This window comes from Hipposideros armiger, unplaced genomic scaffold (genome assembly GCF_001890085.2).
Source record: "Hipposideros armiger isolate ML-2016 unplaced genomic scaffold, ASM189008v1 scaffold_33, whole genome shotgun sequence".
Lineage (NCBI taxonomy): Eukaryota > Metazoa > Chordata > Mammalia > Chiroptera > Hipposideridae > Hipposideros > Hipposideros armiger.
This window is the reverse complement of record NW_017731383.1, coordinates 3,625,264-3,640,449: the sequence shown is the minus strand read 5'-3', so window position 1 is coordinate 3,640,449 and position 15,186 is coordinate 3,625,264. Positions and strand designations below refer to the sequence as shown.

The 15,186-nt window shown below is 40.2% G+C and overlaps 1 long non-coding RNA gene across 4 annotated transcripts in view; it reads left to right on the top strand.

Moving 5' to 3' along the window:
• The window catches only part of LOC109380202 (uncharacterized), a 35,903-nt gene that overhangs the window by 5,405 nt on the left and 15,312 nt on the right, over positions 1–15,186 (top strand). For 2 of the 4 annotated variants that reach the window (XR_002123400.1, XR_002123399.1), the window contains exons 4-5: positions 2,363–2,504; positions 2,762–2,912. This is a non-coding gene — a long non-coding RNA (uncharacterized LOC109380202). Of the gene's footprint in view, positions 1–2,362; positions 2,505–2,761; positions 4,826–4,863; positions 6,080–15,186 lie in introns of those variants that run through there. The other 2 variants (XR_002123397.1, XR_002123398.1) reach the window with 2 other exon arrangements.

The window sequence follows — 15,186 nt, the reverse complement described above, 5'->3', positions numbered from 1 at the left end:
TATTGAACAAAACGGGCAATATATCATTGATTGATCTTTGTTCTTTATATAAATAAATGACCTTTGAAAAACAGACAAAATACGTCATGACTTTTCCAACAACCCAATACAAGTCTTTCACCTTTTTTGTTAATTCCTAAGTATTTTATTCTTTTTGATGCTATTGTAAATGAATTGATTTTGTAATTTCCTTTTCAAATTGTCGTTAGTGTAGACAAATGCAGCTGTTTTTATGTTGACTTTCTATCCTGCTACTTTATTGAATTCTTAAATTTTATTTATTAGCACTCACAGTGTTTTGGGGGTGTGTGTACGGACTTTTGAGGGTTTTCTACATGTAAGATCACATCATTTGTGAATAGATACAATTTTTGAAAATCTTTAACTTCTTTTTCTTGCATAATTGCTCTAGTTAGAACTTTGAATACTGTATTGAGTAGAAAAGATGAAAGCAGGCATCCTGCCTTGTTCTGATCTTAGAGGAAAAGCTTTCAGTCTTTCACCTTCAAGTATAATGTTAGCTGTGGGTTTTTCATATAGGGCTTTTATTGTGTTAAGAGTCCAACTTTGTTAAGAGTTTTTATCATGAATGGGTTTTGAATTTTGTCACATGCTTTTTCTGCATCAATTGAGATGATATTTTTTTTTCAGCATTCTGTTAATGTGTGATGTGTTATTGATTTTTGTATTTTCGTATTTTCAGCTGTCCTCACATTCCAGGAATACCACTTGGTCATAGTGTATAATCCTTTTTATATGCTGCTAAATTTGGTTTGCTAGTATTTTGTTGAGGGTTTTTGCATCATTGTTCATAAGGGATATTGATCTGTAGTTTTCTTGCAACATCTTCTTCTGGTTTGGGTATTGGAGTAATGCTGGCTTCATAGAATGAGTAAGGAAGTGTTTGCTTCTTCACTATTTTGGAGAAGTTTGAGAAGGATTGGTATTAGCTCTTCTTTAAATGTTTGGTAGAATGAACCAGTGAAGTCATCAGGTCCAGGACTTTTATTTGTAAGGATATTTTTCATTATCGATCCAGTCTCCTTACCAGTTATTCAGATTGTCTATTTTCTTCATGATTTAGTCTTGGTAGGTTTTGTGTTTCCAGAAATTTGTCCATTTCATCTTTGTTATCCAATTTGTTGGCATACAGTTGTTCATAATACTCTCTTATAATCCTTAACAGAATCAGTAGTAATGTCCTTGTTTTCATTTCTGATTTTAGTAATTCACTCTTTTTTCTTTTTTCTTAATTCACCTAGGTAGAGATTTGTCAATTTTGTTCATCTTTTTAAAAAAACAGTTTTTGGTTTCAATTTATCTATTTTTCTATTTTCTATTTTGTTTATTTCTGCTCTAATCTTTATTATTTCATTCCTTCTGCTAGGTTTGGTTTAATTCTTTTTATAGTTCCTTAAGCTGTAAAGCTAGGTTGTTGATCTGAGATCTTTGTTCTTTAATGTAAACGTTGAAGCTATAACGTGATAGCCTGCATGTCTTCATTGGCTCCTTGTTAACCTCTGCAGTAACACCTACCGCCTGTGGAGGGCAGACGACACTCCAGTGTTTTTTTCTCTGGTGGGAAGAAAACAATAGGTTGTTTTTAATGAGGACACAAAGAGATAAATGAAGCTTATCCTTATTGTGTAAATTGGCCAGATGTATATATTATTTATTTAAAAATAAATAAATTAGGGGTACTCAAAACTTTATTGCTGGGGTGGTGATGAAGTATTTTGATGAACTAAGATCACTAACCTACAGGAGTGAGTCCCGAATTACTCTGTAATGCAGTCCTGAATTCCTTTGCAGCCCTTTGTCTCCTCCCAGCCCTAAGCCCCATTCTCTGATTATATTGCTCTGGTTTTCATGCCTCTTTGAATTTGCTTATGCGCTGGTGCCACATTAGTGAAGATCTGTTAAGAGAAGCCTAGCCTGACAATTCAAAATAGAACCATGGTTTCTACCATTATTTAATACTGATTATAATGATTCTAGCACATCTCTCATAATACCTTATTATAGGATAAATGTTCATAAATATGATTTGTTTCCTTACTATGATTTAAGCTTCTTGGGGCAGCAAAAAAGGATTGATTTAGCTTAATATTCCTGGCAAGCTAGGACAGTTTCAGATACATAGTAGGAACTTTAAATTTTTTTTGTTTGAATTAATAAGTTAATACACTATCTGGGTTTTCCTGTCATTATACCATTTCATCCCACAAAGTAAAACAAAACAAGGTGTAGAATAGGCAACCTATGTAATATTTATGGTAAAATCTCCAAGTAAACATGTTAAGAATTACTTCCCAGATATCTATTTCATGCCACCCAATATTGATCTCTTTGGCTTGAACAGAAATGTGCTGGTCAGGGATCTGTGTCATTCGAGAATGTGATTGTGGACTTCACCCGGGATGAGTGGCTACAACTGACCGGTGTGCAGAGGGCCCTGTACCAGGATGTGATGCTGGAGAACTACAGGCACCTGGTCTCAGTGGGTGAGTTGGTTTCCCTGTGTCATGCCACACAGGGAATAAATAAAAGCATGTGTTTATTTTCATGTTCTTACCTGCCAAAATGTATGGGCCCTTGGTGGAGTTTAATGGTATTTATGTGTACTTCTCATGGGTCAGAGGTGATTGTTCCCATGGGGCACAGAAAGAATGTTTGTGTTCTCACCTCCCTAATGAAAGGTTCAAATAGGTGGGCACCTTTATCATGTGACTCCTGAAACTGCACCTTCCTTGTCCTTCAGGGGCCCCAGTGTTCAAGCAGCTTCTCAGAAGTCTCACCCTGAATCTCACTCACAGGGTGTTGCATCACCCAGCCAGAGGTGATCTTCAGGCTGATGCAAGGAGAAGAGCCGTGGCCATTAGCAGGAGAATTCCAAGGCTGGAGTGATCCAGGTGAGCGAGTCATCGCCAGGCGAAAAAAAGAAGCCAGTGGTAATCAGGGCCCAGGTTGGTTCAGAGGTTGGGACCTTTGGTCTGTTCCTCAGTGATTCTGTGAAGGGCTCTCAGAGCTTTGGAAGTAACTGAACAGCAAGCCAGCATGCCTCAAATAAGCTGCATCACATTCTGTTCATCACTCTTAGATACAAATGCTTTCCTTTTCTGCCTGACTTTTAGTGAAGTTGACCATTCTCATACCCAGTATTGAAACCCACCTGCCTCATCAACCTTTGTTCTTGGTTTCTCTTTCTCTAGTGTTAATTTTCCCTCTATTTTCATAGGCTTTTTTTTTTTTTAATTTCCACCCTAGGCATTAATGAATGAATTTATTAATTCTGTAGATATTCCTACTATGAGCCACTTGAGTTCTCGGTGATGTTGCTCAAAAACTCATATAAGTTCCATTTGATCAGTCTCCTAAGCATTACTCAGACCTTTCTGCACAGCTGCACCTCTTCTTGACGTTTGCCCATCCCAATCCTGAAAGAAGGGCTTGGGATTGTGTCTCCTTAAAGTCCATGCTTACTGGGCTTATTTTTACACTTATTTATGTTTAAGCTAAAGTTTTCACCTGTGGTTTGAAGTGCTTCATAATTAATCTAGCCAGTTAATCCCTCCCTTCTACAATTCTCATTTCACTTAGTCGCTAAGCCACAAGCAACTTGATCAAGTACTGTGACACCAGAGAGCATCTGGTTGTTGCCTGAGGCTTTTTTCCCCATCTGGAGGGTCTCCTTTTTCACTCTTTCTTACTGTGATGTGTAATATATAGTAGGTATGTTCACCTCTTAACGCTGTTAGATATGTTTATTCAGAAAGCATTTTCTAATAAGCATTACATAGGCCTATGTGACATTCCTGTAGATTCTTATTCATAGGATATATAGATTTTCATGGGACCATGACAGTTTATAGCCTAAATTTTGAATAAATTTCCATGTAATTTGATGGCATACTGTTTGTTGAGGTCCACTAACTATACGAGTATATCTACTCAAAAGAATTTAAAGGCAACTGGAGATACATTAAAACCTGCTAGGAGCATAGGTTGTAGTTGGTAGAGGTAAACAAAATTGTATGGTATATTTTGAAATTCACAGTTATCAAGTGCTATTTGGATATAGTCAATGCTTTTCATAGTGTGTTAATGAGAAGTATAGGTAGTGACTGCTTTCAGTGTTTGAGAAAATGGTCTTTAAAAGTCATGATTTCAAAAAGTATGAGTGTGTTTGTGTGTGAGAGAGAGGGTGGGAGCCTAGGGAGAGATGGATTTCCTGGACAACATCTGGGTTTTCAGTGGAACCAAAGCTGAAAAGCAGGCAGGCTGAGCATAAGAATCTGTGTCAGACTTATAACTTGTGATTGGAAATAAATACTTCTAAAAATATTTATGTATTTTTGTGACGGTATCATGAACAACTGATATAAATCTTATTTTGTTTGTTGGCATATAGATAGTGTGCTATATCTGTATAGACATAGATAATCTGTTTTATCCCACGTCTAAGACTTCCTGTGGTGTTTCTCCTGAACATTCATGTATACTAATATTCTTGTTCCTGTTCATGGTTTTTGTTGAGCTCACTCCATTATCTGATTTTCTGTATAATGTTTTTCCCTCAGTTTATCATTTCCTGTGTTTAGCTTCCCCTTCTATTTTTAGTTCTGAAGGTCACATTTTAAAAATCGCAAACATGTATGTTTATTGCTAGTTTTACTCTTCTTTTTCCACCATAGCAGGTGTTTTCTATTTTTATTTTTCCTGATCCAAGGGGAAATATATGCTTGAGATTTCCTGTTAGGAGCTTGCGTCTGAACATTGAGAATCAGTTATGTAATAAATTATACTTGCATAGGAAATGTGTTAACATTGTAAAAGTACACTTGATTTTTTTTTTATTTCTAGAGGTCAGTAAGTTTGATGGTCAAATAGACAGAAACCAGGAAAACCAAGGTAAACATTTGTGGCGAGTTTCACTCATCAACAAAAATACGTTGACTAAGAAACGAGATAACGTTTTCAGAAAAACATTTACTTTGGACATAAACCTTGTTTCTGCAAAAACAACACCCTGTCAATATGACTCATGTGGAATGAATTTGAAAAATGTTTCACAATTAATTACTAGGAATAAAAATCAAATAAGAACTCTGATGAAATTAACACATATGGGAAGTTGTTTCTTCATGATAAACAAGAAAACACTCATATTGGAAAGAAATCTGATGAATATAACAAAGATGGGCAATCCCAAAGTCAAAATGAGGACCTTATTGATCAACAAAAAATTCAAACTTTGGGACCGCCTTTTGAAGATAGCGTGGAGAAGCCTTCCTTAATAAGGCAGCCATCATTATACCTAAGAGGCCTCAAACTGAAGAGAAATCCTGTAATAAGGAACATGGGGAAAATATCAGTGACAAGTCAACCCTCGAAGTCCATCAGGAAACCCACACAAGGAAGAATCACTCCAAAGTGTGAGAGTCAGCCCTCTTTAAACATCAGAAAGTTAACATGGAACAGAAAACCCATGAATCTAATGAGAAAGAATAATTTCAACAAGAAGTCACATCTCGTTCAACCTCATAAAACTCACACAGGAAAGAAAATTCTTTGAATGTAGTCATTGCAAGAAATCTTTTAACCAGGAGTCCCACCTCACTCAATATGAAAAGACACACACAAGACAGAAATCATGTGAAAGTAATAAATGTGGAAAAATCTTTCAGAAATCACAATCCACTGACCCCAAGAGAACTCCCCCTGGAGAGAAACCCAGTGAATGTGATATAGCCCCTGTGAAGTCAGCCCTAAATGCTCATCAGAGAGTGCAATCAGAAAAGAAGCTTTGTGTGCAATGAGTGTCAGAAATCTTTTTGTCATAGCTCAGCACTAAAAGTCCATCAGAGAATTCACACAGGAGAGAAACCCTATCAATGTAAGGAGTGTGGGAAAGCCTTCAATGCAAAAATCAAACATTAATCATCACCAGAGAACTCACACAGGGGAGAAACCATATCAATGTAAGGATTGTGGGAAATCCTTCTGTGTGAAATCAAACCTAACTAAACATCAGAAAACAAATACAATCCTCCACAACTAGACTGAAGAACAAAGCAATGGCAACTTGTCTGTTTCCCTTCCCCCAATTCCCCAGCGCTGTTCCCCTCCCCCAGTTCCCCAATAAAATCTTTTAAAAAAAGAAAACAAATACAGGGGAGAAACCTTTCAAATGTAATGAATGTGGGAAAAATTATTTTACAGAAGTCACAATTTGCAGACCATCAGAGAACACACACACAGGAGGAACCCTACAAATGTAATGAACGTGGAAAATCCTACTATAAGTCAGCCCTACATGTACTTCATGGTAAGCATACAGACGAGAAACCCTATAAATGTATTGAGTGTAGGAAGTCCTGCTATAAGTTAGCCCTCGTTATACATTATGTATCTCAAACAGGGAAGAAACCCTATGACTAATGTATGTGGGAAAACTTTCTTCGTGACTTCAAACCTCACTGAACATCAGAAAATTCCACAGGTTTGAAACCCTATGAATGTAGTGAGTGTGGCAAATCCTCCCCTCTGAATTCGATCCTCACTGTATATCAAAGAACTCACACAGGGGAGGAACTATACAGATGCAATGAATGTGAGAAGTCCTCCTACAAAAAGTCAGCCCTCACTAAACCAGAAAACTCACACGGGAGAAACCACACAAATGTAATGAATGTAGGAAAGCCTTGCATGTGGAATCAACCCTAATTATACAACAGAGAACTCACACTGGTGAGAAACCCTTTAAATGTAATGAATGTGAAAAGTCATTCTATGTGAAGTCACTTCTTAATATTCACCAGAGAAATCACAGGAAAGAAACCCCGTGAGTGTAATAAGCTTGGGAAAGCCTTTTTATGAAGTCATACCTCACTCATCATCAGAGGACACATTCGGAAGAGAAACCTTATGAATGTAATGTCAGAAAACCTTTCTCCATCAATCAACTCTAACTATACACCAGAGAATACATACAGGGGAGAAGCCCTATAAATGTAGTGAATGTGGGAAATCGTTCTATATGAAGTCAGCCCTCAGCACCAGAGAATACACAAAGGGAGAAATCTTATGAATGTAAGGAATGAGTAAAAACCTTCTTCCAGAAGTCACATCAAACACCAAAGAAGCCCCATGAATGTAATAAATGTGGGAAATCTTCCTGTTATAAGTCTGCCTTAACCATACATTAGAGAACTCACACAGAAGAGAAACCCTCTAAATGTAATAATTGTGAGAAATCTTTCGTATGAACTCACACCTCACTGTACATCAGAGAACTCACACAGGGACTAACCCCCATTGAATGTAACGAATGTGGGAAAACTTTTTATGTGAAGTCAAACCTCATTAATCACCAGAGAACTCACACCAGGGAGAAACCCTTAATGTTATGAATGTGAGAAATCCTTCTGCACGAAGTCAACTCTCACTAAACATCAGGTAATTCACACAAGAGTGATACCCTAAAATGTAACAAATGTGAAAAATTCTGTGTTAATTCAAATTGTGTCACACCTTAGAGAACTCATGGGAGAAACCTTATGAATATGGTAATGTGGAGACTTCCTTCTGTGTAAATTCAGTCTTTAGTTGACACTAGAAAGCACACGTGGTAGAGGGTGGAGGGCTCTCCATGAATAAAATGAATATTGGAAAACATGCCTCATATCTTACTAAATATCAGAGGGCTCTAAAGAAAGAGATCCCTGAGAACATCCTGTATATTAGTATCTACCTATGAATCAAAATATGCCTCAGAGAAATCACGGGAAAAATACAAAAAAATGCAATAAGAGTATAAAGCATTTACAAACTCACAACTTACTGAACATTAGGTAATCGATATTGGAGTGAAAATATATGCATGTTTTATATGCATGAGAGCTTTCAAGGAAAAAACACAAATTTTCTAAGAAAGGAATTATATAATACTGAGGAAAATCTACCAATTTAGGGACTGTGGATACATTTTTTTCTGTAGAAATAATGTAATACTAGAAGTCGTGATTGTGATGTGGTACCAAATTTTGAAAACACGACATAAGATATATCTAATGCTAATGATACTCATTGCTGGAACATGAAGCCTTTGGAAAACACAAGTTGCAGCAGCAAGGTGACAGCATTAGACCCTTAAGGGATACTTGAGGTAAGCAAGGCCTAGGTATGTTAGTATGCAACGTACATACATTGTGTGTGGTTGCTTTCCATAGTGGATGTCAAAACAGTTGTCAAGAGGAAATATCTCCCAACAGTTTAATAATTATTATGATAGATTTTTCACACTAAATGCCACCAGTGTTTCTTTGTACTTTGATAGTACAGTATACATTGTAAGTTACATATCTGAGCAATTTGAAGTGCTGTACCACAACATATTATTGAGGAAAGCAAACTACAGAAAACTGTATATAGCATGCTACTATTTGTGTAAGAATGGAGATTAAATAAGAACACACAATCACCTCCTCCACCCCCATCCCCCCCACACACACATTATTGCTTATTTTTACAAAGAGAAACACTAGACAGAAAAACCACAAGCTAATAAAAATGAATACCTAGGGCCAGCTGAGTGGCTCTGCTGGTTAAGAGCTCGCTTGGGACACCAGCTCTGAGCAGCAGGGCTCCAGTTTGGATCCCACATTGAGAGCCAGTGACGCTTGCCCTCTACAGCTAAGATGGTGAACAACAGCTCAACCTGGAGCTGGGCTGCTGTGAGTCACTGACGACAGGGTAGGCTACAGTGGGCTGCCGTGAGCTACGTGAGTGGCTGGCAGCCAGCATGAGTGGCCGGCAGCCCGGTGTGAGCTGCTGGAAGCCGCTGTGAGCGGCTGACCAATGACCAGCAATTGATTGCCTTACCCAGGAAGAGCACAATGATCATACCAACATGGGCCAGTGAAGCGACATCCTCCACTAGAATGAAGAACAAAAACAGCAATTTTGTCTACCTGTCTGTTCCCTTTCACCGATTTCCCAATGCTGTTCCCCTCCCCCCAATTCCCCAATAAAATCTTTAAAAAAAAAAAAAAGAATACCTATGGAGGCAGGAGTGAACAGCATGGCAGAGACTGGGATGGAAGCAAAATTTCGTTGCTTATACTTTTTAATAAATTTTGACTTTTGAACAAATATAAGTTATTCACATATTCAAGAATAAAAGTAGATTCTGACATTGAAAACAGTAACAAATCAACTTATATCAAATGGGTAACTTAACCACACAGAGACAATTTTTTCAAGAAACTTTTGAACATATTATTATGACTATACATCCTTAATGGGATGTGTTGAAGGACAAAAAAACTTGCAAAAAATTATGAACATCACCCATTAATAGTCTTGTTAATAATATTGGTGTTGGGCTGGCCGAGTGGCTCAGTTGGTTAAGAGCTCACTCAAGAGTCTGAGCTCTGAGCAACAGCGGTTCGAGTCCAGCCCGAGCTGAGCAGCCGCTGAGCTGCCAACAGGTAGCAGGATGGCTCAGCTAAAAAAAATAAAAAATAAATAAATAAATAAATAAATAATATTGGTGTTATTTTGAGTTTGTTTTGTGTATATTGTAGGATAAAGCAAAAAGAAATTGCTAAAATTATTAGGAATCAAAATTTCTAGCTTAAGAGGTGATCATAAAAGCAAAGACTTTATGTAAAACTCCCTATAATGATAAATATGAATTGAGACTATCACTATGTTTTAAAATTTTATATATTTCCTAACTCAGTCCACTGCAAGGGCAGTGGTCAAACAGAATGACTGTAGTTGACTATAAAACACTTGAATTTTAAAAATCTGAGTCCACAACAATACACAAAAAAGGATAAAGGTGCTAAGTTCATTTTCAGCATTGGAGAATGTTACAAAAATTCCTTTCTCTAATAAGAGGGAAAGAATTAGGTTTCACTCTCCTTTTAGTAGTAGCAGTCCATCTTCAGTTGTGGTAAGGCTGTCCATTATTGGAAAAAGTCAGCTAATAAATGTAGAAGGAATGAGAATTTGAAAATTCACGAATTCACAAGCCCCAGTGCATCTCTGCAAAGCTAATCAGTGGATGTTAAGATGATTAGCTGCAGAGAGACAGTATTTTGGTAGTGCCAGAGTATCACCCATGGATCTCACTCATTGAACCTGGAAAAGGTACGCCTTTATAACAGGATGCTCGAGTGCCCCACTTTAACCAGACAATAAAGGTAGCCTCACTGAGAAAGGGCCATCATGTGCCTGCTGATGAGATGCACTGTGATGGATTTACTGTTCTCCTGGGTGGTATTCTTGCCAGAAGACTTACTATGAATCTCATCAAATGTTTAGTGTTTCAGTTTACAGAAAATACAGGTGATAGAGGAACAGCCTCAGTGGAGAAAACAATCAGACAAATCTGGAATGTGGGGCATTGCACAAGACAATTGACAGCTGGCCTCTTTAAAAAGGCAATGTCATTTATAATAAAAGGCAGGGGGACTGTTTTCAATTCAGAGAGTGATGAGACAATGAGATGCAGTGCATGACTGGATCCAAAAAGGCATCTGCATAGATGTGTTGGTGGCAGGGAGAGGGATTTGGATGTGGAATGGGTATTAGGTCATATTAGGGAATTCAAGTTCATTTTCTTAAGCATGATATTATGGTTATGAGTGTCAGTACCTGTTTCTAGGACATGCGTGCTGAATACAGAGATGAACTGTCTGATGTCTGCAACTGTGAAGTGGTTCAGGGGAATAAAGCATACCTTAGTAGATGGAGCAAAAAGTCAAATTTTAGCACGTGTTGAACTTAGGGGGCAGTTGAATTTGGGGGCAGGCACGTGGGTGTTCACTGTTTCTTATAGAGCGCTGAAGTTTGTATTAAAAGTCTTGGGAAAGTACCACATCACTTATCCATTCTCAATGTTTTTTGGCACATATAAATAATTACTCCCATTGTTATTGATCTGCTCTCCATAAAGAAGCCAAACAATGCCTTTTTAGGAAGTGCCTGTCTTGGGTTTAGCTGGTGTAATGGGGACGTGCTCACGCAGTATGCAAAGGCAGGGCATAGCACTGGTGACACAGCTTGGTTCAGAAACAGTTGCTGACAGTAGTGCCCATTACACTAAAAGAAACGCTGTGTATAGAAAATACCCTTCTCTTTCCCACTCCTAAAGGTTGCAGAGGGGCCTGCAAAGGTACAGTGTGTATAACCCAAGTGATGGGAACCTAGGGACCACTGCAAACTGGGTGCAGATACTCTGCCTGATCCCCTTGCTGCAGATTGGCAGCTGCTCTGTTTCTTCGTTGTTGGAGAGACTTGTTGTGGCCCATGTTCCTCTCCTCACCAGGATGGTTTGGGTTGGGCACGTGACCAAGCACTAGCCAATAGGATGTGTAGGGAAGCATTCTGGGTGATTTGGGGGAAAGGTCTTGTTACTGGTTCATGAACAGAATGGGACTGTCCACCTGGACACCTCGCTGGTCGCACCGTGTGGGTCAGGGCTGGTCTTAGCCAGCTCTGAAGCTGTACAGGAAGGAAGGCCTGAGGTCGGGAATGTCCCTCACGCTGGAGCTCTGCGGTATCCTGCCACGCAGAGGTGTGCGATTTTTAAAATTCTGTAATTCAGAAGTGTTAGATACAGGAATTTGGGGGCAAGAATGACTTCTGTTTTGTTTTTGTTGAGAAAATGGTTCAGAGACTGCTTTCTGCCCTGTAAATTTCTGTATGATGTTATTTCTTGTTTGAAAGAAATCGAGTGCAGTAAATGTCCTTCTGGAACCTATTTACATACAAGTATTATGTATTCCTTCTCTTGATTTGAAACAACCTTTTAAAATTTTAATGAATTATTCATTGGTCTTTTCCTAGTTTTCCTTGACAAGATGGAAGGGTCTAATTTTTATTTTCCTGATGAATTCCTAGATGCTTCTACACTTTTAATTATCTTTTTTACCCCTGATTTGAAGTACTATCTTAATCATGGGTTAATGATCGCATGTAGTAGCTTTGCCTTTTGTCTTCTTAGCTTCTTAGCTGTCTCTTCCAGAAAGAGAAGCTGAGACCCCAGAGCTGGCACATTCCTGGTGGCCAGTCACAGCAGCTGTCTTTTTGGCCCAGTTTAGTTGTTCCTAGGATGGACACTTAATCTAAGAGGGATCAGTGAGATCCCTTAATCTAAGAGGGATCCGGGTGCGTTCTCGCTAGGGTTTGTTGCACAGTAGATAATCATGGACCAGCAGTTGCTTTGTTCTGACCTTGGAGTTGCCAGCAGCTTGGTTATATTGTGTTTTCTCTTATTTGCAGTCTCATAGTTTGTACTCCGTTTCTTTCTGGGCATCTTTGTTTTACTGAACTATTTTATAATTGTGCTAAGAAGATCTTGCTTTGTAACATCTTCCCGTGTTACTGAAGAGCAAGTCCCTCTTCATTCTGTTTTTCCAAACTTCCTTGGCTTTCCCCACATTAGTTCTTAGAGACAGTGAACGTTAGGATGGACTTACCAGGCTCCTCTCCAAAGCCTGTGGGATTCTTTTTTTTTTTTTTTAAAGATTTTTATTGGGGAATTGGGGGATGGGAACAGTGCTGGGGAATTGGGGAACGGGGAACAGACAAGTTGCTGTCCTTTTGTTCTTCAATCTAGTTGTGGAGGACGTTGCTTCACTGGCCCAAGTTGGCACCATCATTGCGCTCTTCTCTGGCGAGGCAGATCAGTCGCCGGCCTCTGGACGGCCGCTCACTGCGGCTGCTGGCCGCTCACGCTGGCTGCTGGCCACACACGGTAGCCCATGGCAACCCACTGCCACAGAGGCTGCAGCCCACGCCGTCACCGGCGACTCATGGCAGCCCAGCTCCAGGTTGAGCTGTTGTTCAGCATCTTAGCTGTGGAGGGCAGCGTCACTGGCCCTCACATGTGGGATCCGAACCGGGGCCCTCTGGCATCCCAAGCGAGTTCTCAACCATCACGCCACTCGGCCAGCCCGAAAGCCTGTGGGATTCTGATTGAGTTTGTGTTTTAATTTAGTCTCAAAATAACTGCCCACTGAGAGCGGTGCACTCCTTATCCAGCTGGGTGGCACCGTGCCTGGTGACCAGATGCTGGGCCCATGGAGACGGCCTCTGTGAATTTCTTTTTCCTGTGAGTGGGCTGTACTTCCCTGCTTTGAATTTTTTTTTTGCTGAAAACCGGATGTTTTAAATATTATAATGTGGCAATTCTAAAAATCAGATTCTCCCTGCTGCCCCAGGGTTCTTCTCTGTTTTGGGTTCTTGTTTGCGTCTTTGTTGACTTTTCTGAACTGTTTTTGTGCGTCTGTATTCTTTGTCATATGTGGCCACTGAATTCCTTGTTCCATTAGCTCAGAGGTCAGGTGTGTTTTGTCAGATTCCTTCAATACTTGGAGCCAAAAAATAAAGTAAAAGGCAGGGGGAGGAAAAGAGGAAAAACTACTCTCCCGTCTTTGCACAGTGGCTGTGTGGGGCACTCCTTTAACAGTTAGCCAGGCTGCTTACATTCTGCCTTAGCCTTCACTCCCAGCCTGCGTGGAGCACGCAGGCCAGTCCAGGGGGAGGGCTGAGTGGCTTCTCAGGGCTTTCCTGAGCCTGGGTCCAACCCTGGGCACACGCGATTTCCTGGTACAGGTGGAAGCTTTTAAAAGTCCTTTTTCCACATATCTCCTTTCTCATCCTCTTCCTTTCCAGATTTCTCAGTTTGTCTGCTGCTCATTTGGGGCAAGAAATGACTGTCGTTTCTTGCTCCAGGCTGCTGCAGCCAATACCTGTGCCTTTAAATGCTTTTGGCACAAGCCATCTGGGAAGCCACCTCCGGCCTGTCACTGCTCTGAGTCGAGGAAACACTCTTAACAGCTGCCCAGCAAGTGAAACCCACAATCCCAATTCTGAGAATGTCTAATTCTCCCCCTGACCGCAGCACCCTCAGCTGGAGCTCAGGTTGTCATCCATTTGGCTGCTGATCTGAAGTGCAGGGGATGGTAGGTGGGCAGTTTAAAAAGTCACAGTTCTCTCTCCCTGCAAAGCTGCTGCCTGCCTTCACCGGGCCTCCCCCTGGGGGGTGAAAGTTTTGGACTAGATAGTCAGTTTTTGCCGGTTCATTATTTGTTCATGTTCAGGGGACAAAGCCCTAGGTTTCCCTCCTCTCCAGTTTTTGGTGTAGTCACTTCCCATCAATTTTTGAGCACTTCCCTGTTTCCTGGGACAAACAGATGTTCCGTGCTCTTATTTCTCTTAATCAGCCTGGGGACAAGCTGTTACTCTAAAGAGCTCTGGTTCTATTAGTGGGGAGTTAACACTTAGAACCCAAGATTGGGACACACATTGTCCTCAGGATACAAATACTGCAAATTTTATTGGGAATTTAAAAGCTGTGCTCATAGTTTTATTAGGATTGCTATTCTGCTAATACTCTTGCCATGATATTACAAAGCTTCTGAGTAGGCTACCTTACCTCTACTTTTTTTTTACCAGGACTTACTCTTTTATTAGTCATTTTTACACTAGATTTTGGAGGAATGTTTATGTTGCACTTTAGAAGAAATGAGTGTTCATTTTTTTGTTGGCTAATTCTGTGTCAGTGTTGGGTTGGCTGCCAAATAAAGTGGCTAAGCCAAGACAGATGATAGACGTCTCATGTGCAAGTCCACTAACAGGTGGTCCAGGGAGGTGGGCCAGCCCTATTCTGTGATGATATCCAGATAAAAGCTTCCCCTTACCTTTACTCTTCCATCTCCTAAAGCAGGAGTCAGCAAAATGCAGTTCACAGGCCACATTCGGCCTGCTGTCTCTTACAGTACAGCCTGGAAATCAAGAATGGTTTTTACACTTTAAGTAGTTTTATTTTTAAAAAATCAAAAGATTAACATTTTGTGGCATGTGAAAATTATATGAAGTTCAAATTTCGGTGCCACACCTAAAAGCTTCTCACAACATGGTCAGGCCCATCTGCATGCACACTGCAGGTGCTTTCATGCTGCAGTGGTAGAGGTGAGTGACTGTGCGGCCACGAGGCCTGAAGTGTTTCCATGGCCCTTTTCAGGGTGAATGTGGTGACCCGTTCCCTCAAGTGTTGTCCTCGTGCTCAAGGTGGAAGTCAGGTCACCAGCACCACGGTCCTGTCACAGCCCGAGGGACGGGGCAGAGGCAGCGAAGAACAAGAGGCCCTCTTCTAAGGATGTGACTCAG